At 42.5% G+C, this 21192-nt stretch overlaps 1 protein-coding gene across 2 annotated transcripts in view; it reads left to right on the top strand.

Annotated features, from left to right (window-relative positions):
- Positions 1-2387: 2387 nt before the first annotated feature.
- LOC106611927 (5-hydroxytryptamine receptor 4-like) overlaps positions 2388-21192 on the top strand; it is a 106888-nt gene continuing 88083 nt past the window's right edge. Inside the window, exon 1 of one of the 2 annotated variants that reach the window (XM_014212600.2) lies at positions 2388-2652. The gene's annotated coding sequence lies outside the window, so the exon portion shown is untranslated. The remainder of the gene's footprint in view (positions 2653-21192) is intronic. The other variant, XM_014212595.2, reaches the window with a different exon arrangement.

Genomic DNA, 21192 nt, shown 5'->3' with positions numbered 1-21192 from the left:
CTTAGATGAGTATGGTTTTATTACTTGTGCAATTTGACCTAGAAAGATTGTGTGTATGTATTGATATGTAGGCTACATGTGACATTTTTTTATTGATGTAGTTCTGTCCTTGTTTATTAATGTTCTGTATTACGTCATGTTTCATGTTTTGTGTAGACCACAGGAAGAGTTGCTGCTGCTTTCACAACAGTTTATGGGGATCCTAATAAAATACCAAAATACCTAAATGTATGTTAAGTTGTACATTACACAAGTTAATGACTAAGCTTCTGTAATTAGGCTACTGGTTGAAGACTCATTTTAGTTTCCACTGATCACAGCATGACATCTCACATTGTCTGAAGATTTTGTAATGTAGATCCATACATGTAACACTAATTAATAATGTTTACTTTGAATTATTGGTAGCCAGGTTTTTCGGTCATGATGAGTCGAAGTGTAAACAAAGAAACAAAATTACAGTACCAGTCAAAAGACTGGACACACCTACACATTCAAGTGTTTTTCTTTATTTTCACAACTTTCTACACTGTAGAATAATAGTGAAGACATCGAAAATACGAAATAACACATATGGAATCACGTCGCAACCAAAAACGTGTTAAACCATTCAAGATATATTTTAGATGCTTCAAAGTAGTCACTCTTTGCCTTGATGACAGCTTTGCACACTCTTGGCATTCTCTCAACCAGCTTCATAAGGAACGCTTTTCCAACAGTCTTGAAGGAGTTCCCACATATGCTGAGCCCTTGTTGGCTGCTTTTCCTTCACTCTGCGGTCAGGTCGGGTGATTGTGGAGGCCATGTTATCTGATGTAGTACTCCATCACTCTCCTTCTTGGTAAAATAGCCCTTACACAGCCTGCAGGTGTGTTGGGTCATTGTCCTGTTGAAAACAAATGATAGTCCCACTCAGCGCAAATCAGATGGGACGGCATATCACTGCAGAATGCTGTGGTAACCATGCTGGTTAAGTGTGCCTTGAATTCTAAATAAATAACTGACAGTGTCACCAGCAAAACACCCCCACACCATCACACCTCCTCCTCCATGCTTCACGGTGGGAACAACAAATGCGGAGATCATCCGTTCACCTATTCTGTGTCTCACAAAGACACGGCGGTTGGAACCAAAATCGCAAATTTCAACTCATCAGACCATAGGACAGATTTCCACCAGTCTAATGTCCATTGCTAGCGTTTCTTGGACCAAGCAAGTCTCTTCTTCTTATTGGCGTCCTTTAGTAGTGGTTTCTTTGCAGCAATTTGACCATGAAGGCCTGATTCACGCAGTCTCCTCTGAACAGTTGATGTTGAGATGTGTCTGCTACTTAAACTCTGTAAAGCATTTATTTGGGCTGAAATTTCTGAGGCTGGTAACTCTAATGAACTTATCTGCAGCAGATGTAACTCTGGGTCTTCCTTTCCTGTGGCGGTCCTCATGAGAGCTAGTTCCATCATAGCACTTTATGGTTTTTGCAACTGCACTAGAAAACCTTTTTAAAGTTCTTGAAATGTTCCGGATTAACGGACCTTCATGTCTTAAAATAATGATTGACTGTCGTTTCTCTTTGCTTATATGAGCCATAATACGGACTTGGTCTTTTACCAAATATGGCTATCTTCTGTATACCACCCCTATCTTGTCACAACACAACTGATTGGCTCAAACGCATAAAGAAGGAAAGAAATTCTACAAATTAACTTTTAACAAGGCACACCTGTTAATTGAAATGTATTCCAGGTGACTACCTCATGAAGCTGGTTAAGAGACTGCCAAGATTGTGCAAAGTTGTCATCAAGGCAAATAGTCGCTACTTTGAAGAATCTCAAATATAACATATTTTGATTTGTTTTAACACTTTTTTGGTTACTACATGATTCCATATGTGTTATTCCATAGTTTTGATGTCTTCACTGTTATTCTACAATGTAAGAATTAGGAAGAAATCTGGAATGAGTAGGTGTGTCCATACTTTTGACTGGTACTGTTTATAAACAATATCTTGCCAAAGGCTGTTCTATTTTGAGAATACATCATATTCTTAGTTAAATCTTACACAAGGGTTGCTTTTCCAACAGTCCATATCACTGTGATTAATGGTAGGCCTAACCTATTTTAATTGAAAATTAAAAGATACAAAATCATCAGAAAAAAGTGATATGACAGAGCAATTTACTGGGGGAATCTGCCTTGCAAATCCACATGTTCAAGCAATTCATTTTTACAATGAATGTCTCACCACCATTTATAGCCTGCCATACCTGCATCAAACAAATTTAAACCGAGACGATTTTACCTCCTCAATAAAGACCAAGCGAAAGAGGAGGGACTTAAAGGTGCAATTTGCTGGGAATACAGAGGTCTCGCTTTCCAAGCATTACATCCACAGAACAGCGCGAGGTGCCCCACGCGTACGAAACCGTCCAGCCGTTCACATTTGCGCTCATACTTCCGACTGCGCTCAGGATACATGGACAACTTTTTCGCTTTGTGAATGTCAGCAGGGAACATCTCTGAAATTGTAGTCACAAAAAAAAAAACGGTTCACTTCTTAACTTGTGTTTTTATACAAGTCGAAAATGTGATTTCTCTCATGGGGATATAGCGTCGTACCATGGTTTTGGAACCCGGCGTCTCCACCAGGACATGGTAAGTGTACTGTACGATTATAATTGTACGTTATTAGTTACCCCTTTATGTGGAAATGTCATATTTGTATTGTATAAAGTGTGTATCATTGACGCCTATATATACATTATTATGAAAGTTCATTCTAGGAAGGAGGACAGGACAGCCACTATTTGCTGTTGTCCCCAACTTTTACACTCTAATTATGAAATTGCCATTCTCCTAAAGTTGTAAATCAATTTATTGATTTGTTTAGGAATCATGCTGTGGTATTGCCCCAGCTTTTTCATACATGTGTTGTGAGAGCTACTGTATATTGGAGATGGCCCCCAGCACTGTCATAAGGTGTTGTAGTGTAAATAGCACAAATATGGATGGATTATGGACTGCTGTTACATATGACCATCACCGTATCATAGTTATTAAAACTAAGACCAAATGTTTACAAGGAGTATTGGAAACTATCTATATTGAAAAAGATGAAACAGCACTGCATGCCTATAGCTACTTAAAATCAACCATTAGAATAGTCACTTTAGATGGTTTCAAAGTAGCAAAACCCTCTTAATTTAACTACACACATTTTGTCCACATGTTGCCTACAGTACTATGTAATAACTAATTGTTATTAGTGTGTTTTGTATGTATTTATATGAACACTGCAGTAACATTACATCTGACACTTACATTGACTCGTTTTTATTTATTTTTTATTGAACCTTTATTTAACTATGTACACTGACACATTATGTACGCTAGCCATGCAGGCTATTTACTAGAGCAATCAAGGTTAACCAATGTACCTTGATCAAAGGTTCTCCAGACATGCCTCTCTTCACCTGGCTCTGATAACATCCTGATTATCATTCAACTGTTTCCATACACCCTGTTATGTTTAGTTCCGCATTTATCTGTAATGCAGGCCTTTAACATCCTTCACTTTCAGTCAGTTTTTCCTTTGACTGACAGTCATATACTACACTGGGCAGTAATTCCACTCTCTGACGCATCAAATCAAATGTATTACGCCTAAAAGCTTCACAAAAGTACACCTCTGATAAACCACAATAAATCTTTGGGCACTGTTTATGAATTCTTACGGACACTGTTTATGAATTGTAATCAGAATCTACAGCAGCCATGCTTCTGTTGATGCTGGGGTTCTAGATCACATGTGGTAATGTCTGTTTGGCTGATTCTCCGAGACAGACATCGATCAGAGGTGTATAAAGCTGAGACTGAGAGCCAGGGGTCAAGGCAAGGCGAGTGTGTTCTGATGATTAGCTGGGACGACTAGAAGGGTGTTAATCTCTGCTCCATTGTGAGCTTCCCGTCTGTCCGCCCGCCCGCCCGCCCGTTTGTTTGTCTGTCTATCTGCCCACCTGTCTACCTTACTGCTTATCTTTCTGTCTGTCTAGCTGCCTGTCTGCCTGCCTGACTGCCTGTCTGCCTGGTCAAAGTGAGCTTACGCAACAATCCAGGGGCCAGTCAATAAGGTGGTGGCGGTGCCATGCGATGGGCATGGTAGATACTAGTGAGAGGATGTGTCCTGATTAATGGCACGGAATGGAGAGGGCCTTGTTGGAGGGTCAATAGTCTCCACTTTCACATCACATTAGAACTCTTTGGAGCTGAAGGTTAGACATAAAAACAAACTCTCTTACAGCTTCCATTCGTATGTGCACTTTACTCCCAGTCCCAGAACTCCCTGAGAAGTTCTATATAATCTGAAGCTCTCTGTCTGGCTCATGGCCCGTACACAGCCAAGACTCACAATGTCCTGTCCTGTCCCATGAGTTGAGCTGAGCTGAGGAGAAAGGGAGATTTCTCGCTGTTCGATTACAGGACTCAGTGTAGACATATCAAACTTTATCAAATGTATTTTTGATAGGTAGAGGACTACTCCACATGTTCACTTTGTAGAAATGAGTTCATGGATTTGGGGAGAGGAAGTACCTCATGGGATTCCTGTACTTATACTCAGTTCGTAATAAGAATGACTTGTTTGATGACTTTCTGCATTGCCGTTTCTTCCACAATTACTCTAGGGCTCCTGAATACCGTTATCAGTGTGAAGAGATAATTACTCTAGGGCTCCTGAATACCGTTATCAGTGTGAAGAGATAATTACTCTAGGGCTCCTGAATACCGTTATCAGTGTGAAGAGCCAATTACTCTAGGGCTCCTGAATACCGTTATCAGTGTGAAGAGATAATTACTCTAGGGCTCCTGAATACCGTTATCAGTGTGAAGAGATAATTACTCTAGGGCTCCTGAATACCGTTATCAGTGTGAAGAGCCAATTACTCTAGGGCTCCTGAATACCGTTATCAGTGTGAAGAGCCAATTACTCTAGGGCTCCTGAATACCATTATCAGTGTGAAGAGACAATTACTCTAGGGCTCCTGAATACCGTTATCAGTGTGAAGAGCCAATTACTCTAGGGCTCCTGAATACCGTTATCAGTGTGAAGAGACAATTACTCTAGGGCTCCTGAATACCGTTATCAGTGTGAAGAGCCAATTACTCTAGGGCTCCTGAATACCGTTATCAGTGTGAAGAGCCAATTACTCTAGGGCTCCTGAATACCGTTATCAGTGTGAAAAGTCAACTACTCTAGGGCTCCTGAATATCGTTATCAGTGTGAAGAGCGGAACATGAAAGCTGAATATGAGACTTTGTTTCACCCCAGTTCCTCATTCTAGACAATTTGCGCTGACCCCAGAAATGAACAGTGAGAGAACAGTTAGACATGTTCCTGTCTCTGCAGTTTCTCACCATTACTCCTGTTGGTCCAACCTCAGTACTGTAGACAGATTTGCTGGGTAATTTAAAAAAAATATTGTTTAACCTTTATTTAACTAGGCAAGTCGGTTATTAAGAACAAATTCTTATTTACAAGGTGCTGTTATGAATTGTTTATTGCAAGTGTTCCTACTATTGGTTATAATTACTGAACTGAGCTGACTGTGTGAATGAAACAATTATCATAAGATTACTGAGAGACTGGAAAACATTTAAAAAAGAAAACTAGTTTTCATAAAGCATTTCAAATAGTCCATAAAGCTTGTGAAAACAGTTTTAAAATAATTTGTTAGTTGTGGGTCATTTATGAGAAAGAGAATGTCCTGACTGAGACCCAATCACATTTTGTAAGAAAACCACAAGAGGGGAAAATAGCTATTCAGCTAGCATACTGTAACAGTCCCTTTTGTTAATCCTCAGTAAACATATTCAGTAATTGATTAAGTTATATCAGTTATATCATTTGCATCCCTGTGGAACAAATGTTTCAAAATCAGGCATAGAGGTAAAAACAGACAATGATCTTTTTTTCATTCCATTATGGCAGTGCTGTACTATCCCTGAGTGCTTCCATTTTTTGATTCCATCTCATGTATTTGCCCTGGGTGGAGAGAAACATTTTTTTTGTGAGGATTTCTAAAACTCAGACAAGCAAGTAAGTAGTGGATCACCACAGGCACTGTCCTCATTATGAAAATCCTATTTTTAGATATGTTTTCACAAAACCGATATGCTGACACACACACACACACACACACACACACACACACACACACACACACACACACACACACACACACACACACACACACACTGAATTAACATAATATTTATATTTACATATAAATAAATGATGTGCTATGATAGAGAGTTGAGTTCCACTCTAAATGTTATGAATGAAAATAATGAATTGGGCCCTTGTTGACATGAAACAAGTCTTGTATGACACCTCTAAGTAATGCTTATCACACATAAATATAATGATGTCACTTAACCATCACAGTACACCTGAGTGAGCAGGAGGTGTAGACTGTAATGAGGGTAATACTTCCTTGTGTTTTTGTCATTAGAACCTTCTCAGAGTTCCAAAAGAATATGTTACTGTAAATAACATGTTACTGTTAATAATATGTTACTGCAAGTAATATGTTACTGTAAATAATATGTTACTGTTAATAATATGTTACTGTTAATAATATGTTACTGCAAATAATATGTTACTGTAAGTAATATGTTACTGTAAATAATATGTTACTGCGAATAATATGTTACTGCAAATAATGTATTTTTTCTAGACGTTTGGGGTTGGAATGGTGGACATATTTGTCAGCCTCAAACAAACGGTCAGCTCAGATACCCAGTAGATAGAAAACAAACTGTCAGCCTCAGACACCCAGTAGATAGAAAACAAACTGTCAGCCTCAGACACCCAGTAGATAGAAAACAAACTGTCAGCCTCAGATACCCAGTAGATAGAAAACAAACTGTCAGCCTCAGATACCCAGTAGATAGAAAACAAACTGTCAGCCTCAGATACCCAGTAGATAGAAAACAAACTGTCAGCCTCAGACACCCAGTAGATAGAAAACAAACTGTCAGCCTCAGACACCCAGTAGATAGAAAACAAACTGTCAGCCTCAGATACCCAGTAGATAGAAAACAAACTGTCAGCCTCAGATACCCAGTAGATAGAAAACAAACTGTCAGCCTCAGATACCCAGTAGATAGAAAACAAACTGTCAGCCTCAGACACCCAGTAGATAGAAAACAAACTGTCAGCCTCAGATACCCAGTAGATAGAAAACAAACTGTCAGCCTCAGACACCCAGTAGATAGAAAACAAACTGTCAGCCTCAGACACTCAGGAACCAAGTACTTGTACTTCCGCATGTATTCCCCAGAGCCAGGCCCTGAATGACTCACAGAACCCTGCGTAAACACCCAGAGCCTGGCCCAGTATAGACTCCCAGAGCCTGGCGCAGCATAGACTCCCAGAGCCTGGCCCAGCATAGACTCCCAGAGCCTGGCACTGAATAGACTCACAAAGCCTGGCCCTGAATAGACTCCCAGAGCCAGGCCCTGAATAGACTCCCAGAGCCTGGCCCATCATAGAGTCCCAGAGCATGGCCCTGAATAGACTCCCAGAGGCTGGCCCTGCATAGACTCCCAGAGGCTGGCCCTGCATAGACTCCCAGAGGCTGGCCCTGCATAGACTCCCAGAGCCTGGCCCTGCATAGACTCCCAGAGCCTGGCCCATAGACTCTCAGTGCCTTGCCCATAGACTCCCAGAGCCTGGCCCTGCATAGACTCCCAGAGCCTGGCCCTGCATAGACTCCCAGAGCCTGGCCCTGCATAGACTCACAGAGCTTGGCCCTGCATAGACTCCCAGAGCCTGGCTCATAGACTCTCAGTGCCTTGTCCATAGACTCCCAAAGCCTGGCCCTGCATAGACTCCATGAGCCTGGCCCATAGACTCTCAGTGCCTTGCCCATAGACTCCCAGAGCCTGGCCCATAGACTCCCAGAGCCTGGCCCATAGACTCCCAGAGCCTGGCCCAAAGACTTCCAGAGCCTGGCCCTGCATAGACTCCACGAGCTTGGCCCATAGACTCCCAGAGCCTGGCCCATAGGCTCCCAGAGCCTGGCCCATAGGCTCCCAGAGCCTGGCCAATAGACTCTCAGAGCCTGGCCAATAGACTCCCAGAGCCTGGCCAATAGACTCCCAGAGCCTGGCCCATAGACTCCCAGAGCCTGGCCCATAGACTCCCAGAGCCTGGCCCATAGACTCCCAGAGCCTGGCCAATAGACTCCCAGAGCCTGGCCAATAGACTCCCAGAGCCTGGCCAATAGACTTCCAGAGCCTGGCCCATAGACTTCCAGAGCCTGGCCCATAGACTCCCAGAGCCTGGCCCATAGACTCCCAGAGCCTGGCCCATAGACTCCCAGAGCCTGGCCCATAGACTCCCAGAGTCTGGCCCATAGACTCCCAGAGCCTGACCCATAGACTCCCAGTGCCTGGCCCATAGACTCCCAGAGCCTGGTTTTGCATAAACTTGGGTGACTCGCTCTCTTCTCTTGAGATATATTGTGCTCTGTTTGAGCGAGACTTGACTGAACAAATCTCCAGTTTATAGGTTTGTCTGAAATGTTAAAGCGTTCCTTATGTTATGTGCCAGATCAATTTGTCCACTGTTCCGAAATGAAGAAGTACATTTGGTGAAATTCATAAGAGAGAGAGAGATATACGTGCCAATGGGAGCACTAGAGCTGGAGGTAAATACACGGGATAGAATTCCACGGGATAGCATGCCACAGGGTTAGCATGCAACAGGGATAACATGCCACGGGAACAGCATGCCACGAAGATAGCATGCCACTGGATAGCATGCAACGGGGATAGCATTCCACGGGAACAGCATGCCACAGGAACAGCATGCCACGAAGATAGCATGCCACGGGATAACATGCCGCGGTGATAGCATGCCACAGGATAGCATGCCATGGGAACAGCATGCCACGGGATAGCATTTTTATTTTGTACAGCATCTGCTCTTATACTGACATCAAGCAATGGCAACATAAACCATTTTGAAAAGAAGGTTGACGATATCCGATCCTCGTTTGCTAAGTCAAACGACACCGCTGGTCCTGCTCACACTGCCCTACCCTGTGCTTTGACCTCTTTCTCCCCTCTCTCTCCAGATGAAATCTTGCGTCTTGTGACGGCCGGCCGCCCAACAACCTGCCCACTTGACCCTATCCCCTCCTCTCTTCTCCAGACCATTTCCGGAGACCTTCTCCCCTTCCTCACCTCGCTCATCAACTCATCCTTGACCGCTGGCTACGTCCCTTCCGTCTTCAAGAGAGCGAGAGTTGCACCCCCTTCTGAAAAAAACCTACACTCGATCCCTCCGATGTCAACAACTACAGACCAGTATCCCTTCTTTCTTTTCTCTCCAAAACTCTTGAACGTGCCGTCCTTGGCCAGCTCTCCTGCTATCTCTCTCAGAATGACCTTCTTGATCCTAATCAGTCAGGTTTCAAGACTGGGCATTCAACTGAGACTGCTCTTCTCTGTGTCACGGAGGCTCTCCGCACTGCTAAAGCTAACTCTCTCTCCTCTGCTCTCATCCTTCTAGACCTATCTGCTGCCTTTGATACTGTGAACCATCAGATCCTCCTCTCCACCCTCTCCGAGTTGGGCATCTCCGGCGCGGCCCACGCTTGGATTGCATCCTACCTGACAGGTCGCTCCTACCAGGTGGCGTGGCGAGAATCTGTCTCCGCACCATGCGCTCTCACCACTGGTGTCCCCCAGGGCTCTGTTCTAGGCCCTCTCCTATTCTCGCTATACACCAAGTCACTTGGCTCTGTCATATCCTCACATGGTCTCTCCTATCATTGCTATGCAGACGACACACAATTAATCTTCTCCTTTCCCCCTTCTGATAACCAGGCGGCGAATCGCATCTCTGCATGTCTGTCAGACATATCAGTGTGGATGACGGATCACCAGCTCAAGCTGAACCTCGGCAAGACGGAGCTGCTCTTCCTCCCGGGGAAGGACTGCCCCTTCCATGATCTCGCCATCACGGTTGACAACTCCCTTGTGTCCTCCTCCCAGAGTGCTAAGAACCTTGGCGTGATCCTGGACAACACCCTGTCGTTCTCCACTAACATCAAGGCGGTGACCCGATCCTGTAGGTTCATGCTCTACAACATTCGCAGAGTACGACCCTGCCTCACACAGGAAGCGGCGCAGGTCCTAATCCAGGCACTTGTCATCTCCCGTCTGGATTACTGCAACTCGCTGTTGGCTGGGCTCCCTGCCTGTGCCATTAAACCCCTACAACTCATCCAGAACGCCGCAGCCCGTCTGGTGTTCAACCTTCCCAAGTTCTCTCACGTCACCCCGCTCCTCCGCTCTCTCCACTGGCTTCCAGTTGAAGCTCGCATCCGCTACAAGACCATGGTGATTGCCTACGGAGCTGTGAAGGGAACGGCACCTCCATACCTTCAGGCTCTGATCAGGCCCTACACCCAAACAAGGGCACTGCGTTCATCCACCACTGGCCTGCTGGCCCCCCTACCTCTGAGGAAGCACAGTTCCCGCTCAGCCCAGTCAAAACTGTTCGCTGCTCTGGCACCCCAATGGTGGAACAAGCTCCCTCACGACGCCAGGACAGCGGAGTCAATCACCACCTTCCGGAGACACCTGAAACCCCACCTCTTTAAGGAATACCTAGGATAGGATAAAGTAATCCTTCTAACCCCCCCCCCTTAAAAAGATTTAGATGCACTATTGTAAAGTGGTTATTCCACTGGATATCATAAGGTGAATGCACCATTTTGTAAGTCGCTCTGGATAAGAGCGTCTGCTAAATGACTTAAATGTAAATGTAAATGTAAATAAACTTAGCCAGTGATGTATTCACCCAAACAAATGGCTCTTATCTTTTCCCCTATCTTCAGTTTATTTGAGTTGAAGAAAGTTGCTCTACATTCAGTAAACACATTATTTATTCACTGTAGAACATCAGCAATTGAACAGTATTGACAATCCTTCAATGAAAAGTTGTACCAGAGCATAAACAGATATTTTTATACTTCAGAAGCTTGTTGTTAGGAGACCAGTCATACATTAGTTTTAATACACATTTTTTTACACTCAGTGTAGTTAATGCTATGTGTAATAGCATGTGTAATAGCATTAACTACACCGAGTGTAAAAACATTTTGCATGGTGAAATATGAGCTGAAGTTTTCAAGGAAATGTCTGGCACAAAGCTGTAGCAACAGCAGCTGCTCTCACTCTCTCTCTCTCTCTCTCTCTCTCTCTCTCTCTCTCTCTCTCTCTCTCTCTCTCTCTCTCTCTCCCCACCACTGACACTTCCCATCTCTCTCTCTCTGTCTCTCTCAATCTCTCAGTCTCTCTCTCTCTCATCTCTCTCTCCACTCTCTCTCTCTGTCTCTCTCACGCTCTCTCTCTCTCTGTCTCTCTCTTGCTTTTTCTCTCTCTTTCTCTTCCCCTCTCTCTCTATATATATATTTCCCCCTCCCTCTCCGGACCAGACTCCAAACCATTCATTTACTCTACCCCCTGACTGGCCAGGACAAGTCTCCCAAGTTTTCTTAGACCCCGGATGGAAGAGACAGGGCTTCATACACAGCAGACAGAGGCAGAGTACCTCTTTCTATAATCCATCACAACCTTCTCCTCTCTACTCTGCTCAGTGGGATGGTTTGTATAAATTTGCACAGGAGGCGTGGAGCAGAGTAGAGCGGAGGCAGAATTCCTTGGCCTTGCAACATCAGATTTGACAGAAGTCCATGACACCCAGACAGCAGTGAGCTGTGTTTACCCTTAATGCAAAGCAAGTGAGAAATCATTCTAGTTTATTACCCCAGGATGAGATGCCTGCCATTCTGTCCTCAACCCCATGACCTCTGAACTATGCCATAAACACACATAGCTCTGGACTCTTGAACTGAATTTCACATTCGCAGCATTCTCCCCTGTGAGTTGCATCAGTAATATCACAAATCAGTAATAGCACCCTAGCTTACTGTACAAAGGTTATGGGACTTTATTTTGAGATCAAATTTCCACTCTAGTCTGATTCAGGATGACATATGTCCAATTTCAGTTCCCATCAAGAGTTTAGTGGAGTCTAGTGTTGTTTACAGTTACAGTGCATAAGGAAAGTATTCAGACCCTTTGACTTTTTCAACATTTTGTTACGTTACAACCTTGTTCAAAAATGTATTTTCCTCATCAATCTACACACAATACCCCATAATGACAAAGCAAAAACAGGACTTTAGATTTTTTGGCAAATTAATACAAATTTAAAACTGAAATATCATATTTACATAAGTATTCAGACCCTTTACTTAGTACTTTGTTGAAGAACCTTTGGCAGTGATTACAGCCTCGATTCTTCTTGGGTATGACGCTACAAGCTTGACACACCTGTATTTGGGGAGTTTCTCCCATTTTTCTCTGCAGTGCCTCTCAAGCTCTGTCAGGTTGGATGGGGAGCGTCGCTGCACAGCTATTTTTAGGTCTCTCCAGAGATGTTCAAGTCCGGGCTCTGACTGGGCCACTCAAGGACATTCAGAGACCTATCGCGTATCCACTCATGCGTTGTCTTGGCTGTGTGCTTAGGGTCGTTGTTCTGTTGGAAGGTGAACCTTTGCCCCAGTCTGAGGTCCTGAGCACTCTGGAGCAGGTTTTCATCAAGGATCCCTCTGTAATTTGCTCCGTTCATCTTTGCCTCGATCCTGACTACTCTCTCAGTCCCTGACACTGAAAAACATCCCCACAGCATGATGCTACCACCACCATGGTTGACTGTAGGGATGATGCCAGGTTTCCTCCAGACATGACGCTTGGCATTCAGGCCAAAGAGTTCAATCTTGGTTACATCAGACCAGAGAATCTTGTTTCTCATGGTCTGAGAGTCTTTAGGTACCTTTTGGCAAACTCCAGGCGGGCTGTCATGTGCCTTTTACTGAAGAGTGGATTCCGTCTGGCCACTCTACCATAAAAGCCTGATTGGTGGAGTGCTGCAGAGATGGTTGTCCTTCTGGAAGATTCTCCCATCAACACAGAGGAACTCTAGAGTTCTGTCAGAGGGACCATTGGGTTCTTGGTCACCTCCCTGACCAAGGCCCTTCTTTCCCAATTGCTCAGTTTGGCCGGGCGGTCAGCTCTAGGAAGTCTTGGTGATTCCAAACTTCTTCCATTTAAGAATGATGGAGGCCACTGTGTTCTTGGGGACCTTCAATGCTGCAAACATTTTGCCTCGACACAATCTTGCCTCGGAGCTCTACGGACATATCCTTCGATCTCATGGCTTGGTTTTTGCTCTAACATGCACTGTCAACTGTTGGACCTTATATAGACAGGTGTGCCTTTCCATATCATGTCCAATCAATTGAATTTACCACAGGTGAACTGCAATCAAGTTGTAGTAACATCTCAAGTATGATCAATGGAAACAGGATGCACCTGAGCTCAATTTGGAGTCTCATAGCAAAGGGTCTGAATTCTTATGTAAATAAGGTATTTCAGTTCTTTACTGAAATACATTTGCAAAAATGTCTATAAACCTGTTTTTGCTTTGTCATTATGAGGTATTGTGTGTAGCTTGATGAGGAAAATATATTTTTGAACAAGGCTGTAACGCAACAAAATGGTGAAAAAGTCAAGGGGTCTGAATACTTTCCTAATGCACTGTATTTAATAACTATCAAAAGTTAAAGTTAAAGATGCACACAGCCACACAGTTTTGAAAGTGGGTCCCTGTTTTTTGAGTACTACGCCATCCATTTTGTGTGATATGTTACGTATTTTGCAATTTGTGTGATATGGTACAAATCCAATGTGTGCAATAAGTTATGAATTTGTTTTGCTTAAGATCCCAGAGTGTTGTCTTTAATCGTAGGATATAATGTTGATACAGGCCAGCGCTTTATTTTGGTCAGTTCTGCGGGAATTCCTGTCATGTTACTGTGTTTCTTGGGGAAATCTTTCATTTATTCGTATTATTTTTAATATTGGGAAGAATGTTGCTTGTTTTCAAAGTGATCCATGCAACAGAGTTGTCTGGACAGCTCCTGACTGCACCTAGATGGTGGTGGATCCATCCTACATCCGGACACATAAAACATGTTAAATAGCGAAAGCTCCCAATATCTTTATCATGTGCTCATGTTCTTTTTAAGAATTATGGTTTGCCCATGAGAAAGGTTTGCAGTATGTATGATTCATTTTTCTGTTCTATTTTAGATGAGCATAAAAAGGTTAAGGAGAAAGAGAAAACATTCTATTAGAGGAAGTGTCTAAAGTTCAAATCAATAGCAAACTTGTTTCATTTTATGAAGCTCAACGAGCCTCAGCATGCTGCCAATGGGAATGACACTGATGCCAGCTGCTATTATTGATTTGTTTAAGCCACTGTTTTTAGAGGCTTTGGTGTGAATGGTGACGCTGCTTGACATTGGCTGAGTCATACAATTCACAATTCAGACCACCTGTGTCTGTGTTTGAAAGGCTCGGATCCTCCGGTTGAGCTTTCCCTGCCCTTTAGTCAGTTTTATGGTCAAATACTGGACATTTTTGACAGACATAGACCAGAAACCATATTTTCCATAAATGTTCTATTAATCAATTTTAAATGTTGTCCATAAAGGTTCACATTCACCCCCAGTATAAAGACAGGAAAATGTATACTAACATATTTGTTTATAGGTTAATATTTAATTTTAACCGAACAGGAACTGAATGTTAGTCGAGGTAATTGAGAAAGTCTGTACATGTAGGTAGCATTAAAATGACTATGCATAGATAATAAACTCTGAGTAGCAGCAGCGTAAAAGGGGGGGTGGGGTGGCAATGCAAATAGTCTGGGTAGCCATTTGATTAGCTGTTCAGGAGTCTTACTGCTTGAGGGTAGAAGCTGTTAAGAAGCCTTTTGGACCTAGATTTGGATCTCCGGTATGCCGTGCAGTAGCAGAGAGAACAGTCTATGACTAGGGTGGCTGGAGTCTGACAATTTTTAGGGTCTTCCTCTGACACTGCCTGGTATAGAGGTCGGAGGCTGAGCAGTTGCCATACCAGGAAGTGATGCAACCAGTCAGGATGCTCTCGATGGTGCAGCTGTAGAACTTTTTGAGGATCTGAGGACCCATGCCAAATTGTTTCAGTCTCCTGAGGGGGAATAGGCTTTGTCGTGCCCTCTTCACGACTAGGGATGGGTATTGTTGAGATTTTAATGACTGATACTGCTTATTGATCCAGTACTTTAACAGTATTCCTATCGATTGTTTTTGATATTTTTCACAAAAAAATAAAAAAAATAAATTAAGAACAGAATTAACATTGCTTTATTTTCTGAAATGTAAAAGAAATAAAATAAACAATTATTTACATCAAAAGAAACAGCAATGTTTTGAACAAATCACTATTATAGACTCTAATGTTGTGATGATGGAAATGTAAAACAAATGAAATAAGCAATTTTTTCCTGCAAAAGAACGTAGATCGGGCAACGATCTAACGTAGATCGAGCAACGAGAGATGAACTACGAGCTAGCCAGTCAAACTGTTTCTCTGCCTGTACATGATGCACTTTCCATAGATGTTTGGACAGATTGCTCGTGTTTCCGCCCTTACAAGCAAAAGTCGTGTTGCACTTGTGGCAACGAGCGCTGTCAGCATCGACTCTGGTGAAGCGTAACCACACTTTCGTCACTAAACCTCGAGACTTCCTTACTATTATATTTTGTGCACAAGCTGTTGTTTACAAATACAGATAGACCGTCACCCCTTGTCTTTCCAGAGGCTGCTGTTCTATCTTGCCGATACAGTGTAATGCCCACCAGCTGTATGTTATTCATGTCGTCGTTCAGCCACGACTCGGTTAAAAATAAGATATTACAGTTTTAATGTCCCGTTGGTAGGATGTACGTGATCGTAGTTCGTCTATTTTATTATCCAATGATTGTATGTTGGCTAATAGGACCGATGGTAAAGGAAGATTACCCACTCGCCGGTGGATCCTTACAAGGCACCCCGACCTACAGTACGTCCCCAATATCTCCGTCTCTTTCTCCTGCTAATGACGGGTATGAGGGCCTTGGCGGGTGTCTGAAGTAAATCCTTTGCGTCCGGCTCATTAAAGAAAAAGTTATCTTCCAGTCCGAGGTGGGTAATCGCTGTCCTGATATCTAGAAACGTTTCCAGTTCCTGCTTCTCCATGTTAAACCAGCTGGCACAGACCAACGGGCCAGAGCCTCATTGGTTCATTGTTCCAAGTTTCCAACACTTTCCAAAGGAGGTATTTATAGTCTTGGGATTATTAGTGCATTCATAACTGCACACTACATGACATTTGGACAGACAGTGACATGAATCTCCCGTTTTAGTCATTTGTTTTTAATCAGGTTTATAAGCCAGCCACACAGTCATGCAACACTATTGCTTGCATAATGTCACCAGGATTATGGCACCAATAAACTGACTCGTTCATCTTTGCCCCCAATTTCTTTGTTATATGGCTTTGTACTATATACAGTTAGGTTAGAAATACACATTTATTTGACTGTTAGTGTAGCCTACATAACTGTTTGTGTCACAGGATCAAGGGATTTCACATACTTGTCAACATGTCTACGTCAAACTGGCAACCCAACGACTAGTGTATATGAACATGAATTGTATGACGTTGCTGTTACCCTCTTCCCTTCTATTTGGAGCCGTTTAAATCAAGGGCCGTGTAATTGTCAAGTAATAGACCCTAAAACTCTTATTTGTTAGTTTTTTGTTACTCTAATCAGTGTAATGGTTGTCATTACACTTGTGAATATGGCCCAGTAATATCATATCAGGCATTATAGGGGCTACCTTTATATTTGTCAATATTGAATGATTATTACTGATGTAATGGGCCATAAAGTATAATGGGATAAACAAAGTAGTATCTTTCCCATTTCAGGATGCCAGGTTAGGCTTTTAGTAATCCTATACTCGATAAAGCCTTTTTATACCTTTAATGTGCAGGCTCTTAAGATGCTCTGACAGCATACATCATTATTAAATATGCTTAACCCTTGAGGGAAGCTGATCGTTTTTTGTTGTTGACTATGCCTCGGATAGCTTTATTCTTAACAGTCAGGGGCAACAATAATGATTTGCTCGCTTTGAAATAATTAGAATATTGTCAATTTATGGCCTACAGGACTGAATAGGAAATGATGGACATTCTGGGAGACTTTGGACTTTGCTCAGAGGTCTTGAATACAGAGGAGGGAACCCAGACTGTTTCTTAGTGAATTGTAAAATTGTAGGGCGTGTTAGGTTGTAAAAATATGTAAACCATTCAAATCAGTGTGAGACAGGAGGTTGTATTGTTCTGAGGTGAAGCAGTCAGCTTGTGGTTAAATATACGCTCCTTTACAAGGCATTCTCCCTCAAATGTATTGGTGAGCAGGTCTATGAAGTTGCCACTGTACTCTTTTTAACATGTTACTGTAAGACCACCTTGATCAGCAGCACATTATAATGATATCGTATGCCATATTAGTAAAAGTTCTTGGATATACACCCTTTTATGGTCTTTGTGAAAGTACAAGTCAACACCACTCAAACAGTTATACAGGAATCCCATCTACTCTACTGGGAACGTTACTGAGGTTATTACTGTTTATGTCTGTGGAGGTGTAAAAAACGTAGACATGAGAGGGACCTATAGGGATTTTAGAATTACCCATAAAGATACTGCATTCCAGATGGGAGGCCCAATGCAAACCCTAACGATATGTAACTTTAGCACTACCTCGCTGTTCTGAAAACCACTAGAGCCAATGTCTGTGACCCCGAGGAAATGTAATTAGCATAATACAGCAATACCCATCAAAATCCATCTGTTTAAGCTAGAGATCTGTTTTTTTTTTTCATTCCACCGCATCCGCCCATGTCGGCCTTCTGTATCTGCGGTGGAAGGTGGTAGAGCTACCGTGCTGTTTATTAGACCTGGAGACATCACCAAAAACCGATCTTCTCATGAAAACGTCTGTAGTGTCCAAATGGTATGGAAAGGCTATGGAAAGATGGTTCTCTCACGAACACCATGGTGTTCTCCGTTTCGCTCTACAACCCCCACAAGTGTCACAGGACTGGTCTGAGGCAGAAGAGGCTGCTGAAGGGAGAACGGCTCATAATAATGGCTGGAACGGAGCAAATTGAATTGTATCAAACACCTGGGATACCATTCCACCAATTCCGCTCCAGCCATTACCATGAGCCTGTTCTCCCCAATTAAGGTGTCACCAACCTCCTGTAGTCTGAAGGTAACCCGGTACCAGACTGAAAAATGAATGGAAGTGATAAGGGCATTTCCACGTAAAGGTATACGGGTAATTCCACAATATTTTCTTTTTTTCTAGCTTTCTTATATCTCTCAGATATAATGCAGACACTTCAAAACGTACTTCCTTTTGATTTATTTTTGGACTCTGTTTTTCCATATGTGAGTCTGTTATTCAATGTGTTTCTATGGGCTAATAGCAGCAAGGTTACATCAATCATTTTTTATATATATTTTTTTATATCTACAGGGGTCCTAAAATGTACCATCTTAAAACAATTCCATATGTTAGCTTAGTTGAAACCCATCCCGGGCCCTTAGGTCTTCATTTGTTTTTACTTCGTTTTTTTTAATGTATTTGTGTTTCTTATGTAACTTTTCTTTGGATTTCTTCCACTTTGACATGCAGACAATAAATGGGCCTATATACGGTATACTGTGTTACTATAGTGGTGAGGGCGCTTCACTTTGAAGTGTGTGTGTATATCAATTATACTTCTGTATTGAATGTGTGGCTTTTCAGTAGTCATGGCAATGAGCATACCTTAGGAGATGGAATGAGAGGGTACTAAGTACTGAATGGGACCGCTTTAGTTGTTACATCCCTCCAACAATAGCCACATTTCCAACACCACTCTAAGGTGTCTTCAGCCAGGTTATCACAATCTGCCCCTGCCTTCAAGCCAATAGGTGCAGTTTGACTTTTATATCTTTGGCCATAGAATTTTAAAAGGCTCTGAGTCAGAATATTGAGGCCTACAATGAATTTATTCCTCTCAAGGCACTTCTGGAAAGTCCAGTGTTTTTATTGGTCCTACTCCTGCAGCTGGTATTCTATCAACAGAAGAGTCATTCTCTAATATTAGCAGCTCTAAGTAATACTGTTGAAACACACTGCTACAGTTTATTGCTATTTTGAACATTTGGCAATCACTTCAATCTGAGTGTTTGCTTTAGTGAATGGTTTGACAATCACCTCAGGTGTTGTATTTATACCTGCTGAAGCAATTTCAAACACCAAGTTCAGCTTCTTTCTGTTTCATAAAATCTCCTGAACTCTTTTTGGTGCTCTGAACCGTTCTGTCATTTACATTCGGGGGGAAGTCTATGAAATATCATCAAATGACTTCTATTATAATGAATCAATATCATGCTGATAAACAACCTGAGAGGGGTTTTAGATAGTCAGTCAAAGCAGAAACTTCTCTCTGTAATCTCTCCCAATGACATCAGTGGATTGTTAGTTAGGCTACTGACTCCATAATCTGTCATTAAACGCCTAATTCATTTGAAATAGTTGTTCTATACTTATAGGAAGTAATGTATCTTTTGGGAGATAAAGAGATACTCTGGAGGCATGGCTGCACACTGTATCCACATGATGTGCATTATTAATGGTTTGGCAAATTGCTATTTTAATACTCAGCTGCATCCACATGCCCAGAGCAGAGCTGAAAGCGTTGGTGCCGAGCAGGAGAACTCAGTAAATATGATGTCAGGAGGAGCACAAGTAAGAGCATTAGGAGCCCCAAAACCATCATTAAACCCAAATTAGCATTTAAATTAAATTGGAAATCCATCAGGGAGAGTGTGTGTAGTATTCAGTATAATGAGAAAGTTTCCTTGAGGCTGATGCTGCTTTTGTGGCATGCGGCATCCCCCACCCCCAACAGTAACAGGCTTGCTTCTACCTGACACATATGGTTCCCTCGGTGCATTAGTCCACAGTTAAATTAGGGAAAAGTTGAAAGGAAAATGTCTTCAATTTGTTGAACAGTAATATATCAAATATCATTATATCATGGTAAGTGAAAAGTATAAAACATATATCAGAAAATTGTTAATAGTGATTGAATGAATACACTGTCTGGGTCAAACCTTAGTTCAGGAACAGGAAGCAGCCAATGATTTGGAAATATGTGGCAAATGTGAGTCTGGTAAGAGGTCAGAGGTCAGACGTCATGTTCCTTGATTAGGATGGGGGATTAATGAGCTTTAGACCAACAGGGGAAACCTGAGCCAGATGGCAGGGTGTCCCTCCACAACACAACGCTGGACCACCGTCAGTCAGACTCTTAGCTCTCACACATGACAAACATCGGCTGCAGTCTGGAAACTCAGTAATGATGATCTTGTTTCCAGCATCAACTCACAGAGGTCGGAGTTGCACTCAGATGAGACTACAGAGACACATCCTTACTTATGAGATTTCTTTTTTGCCAAGAAAACGTTAACAAATTACAAGCACAATATTTACAGTGCATTCGGACCCCTAGAATTTTTCCACATTTTGTTACGTTACAACCTTATTTTAAAATGGATTAAATTATTATAAAAACCTTATTTACATAACTATTCAGACCCTTTGCTATGCGACTTGTAATTGATCATCCTTGATGAGGTCCACCTGTGGTAAATTCAATTGATTGGACATGATTTGGAAAGGCACACCTGTCTATATAAGGTCTCACAGTTGACAGTGCATGTCAGAGCAAAAACCAAGCCATGAGGTCGAAAGAATTGTCTGTAGAGCTCTGGGACAGGATTGTGTCGAGACACAGATCTGGGGAAGGGTACCAAAAATTTGTGCAGCATTGAATGTCCCCAACAACACAGTGGCCTACATCATTCTTAAATGGAAGAAGTTTGGGTCCACCAAGACTCTTCCTAGAGCTAACTGCCCGGCCAAACTAAGCAATCGGGGGAGAAGGGCCTTGGTCAGGGAGGTGACCAAGAACCCGATGGCCACTCTGACAGAACTCCAGAGTTCCACTCCTCAGTAAAAGGCACATGAGAGCCTGCTTGGAGGTTGCCAAAAGGCACCTAATTGACTCTCAGACCATGAGAAACAGGATTCTCTGGTCTGATGAAACCAAGATTGAACT

The sequence above is a fragment of the Salmo salar genome, chromosome ssa09, assembly GCF_905237065.1.
Source record: "Salmo salar chromosome ssa09, Ssal_v3.1, whole genome shotgun sequence".
Taxonomy (NCBI): Eukaryota; Metazoa; Chordata; class Actinopteri; order Salmoniformes; family Salmonidae; genus Salmo; species Salmo salar.
Note: the sequence above shows the minus strand (reverse complement) of the source record. Positions and strands in the feature narration are given on the sequence as shown.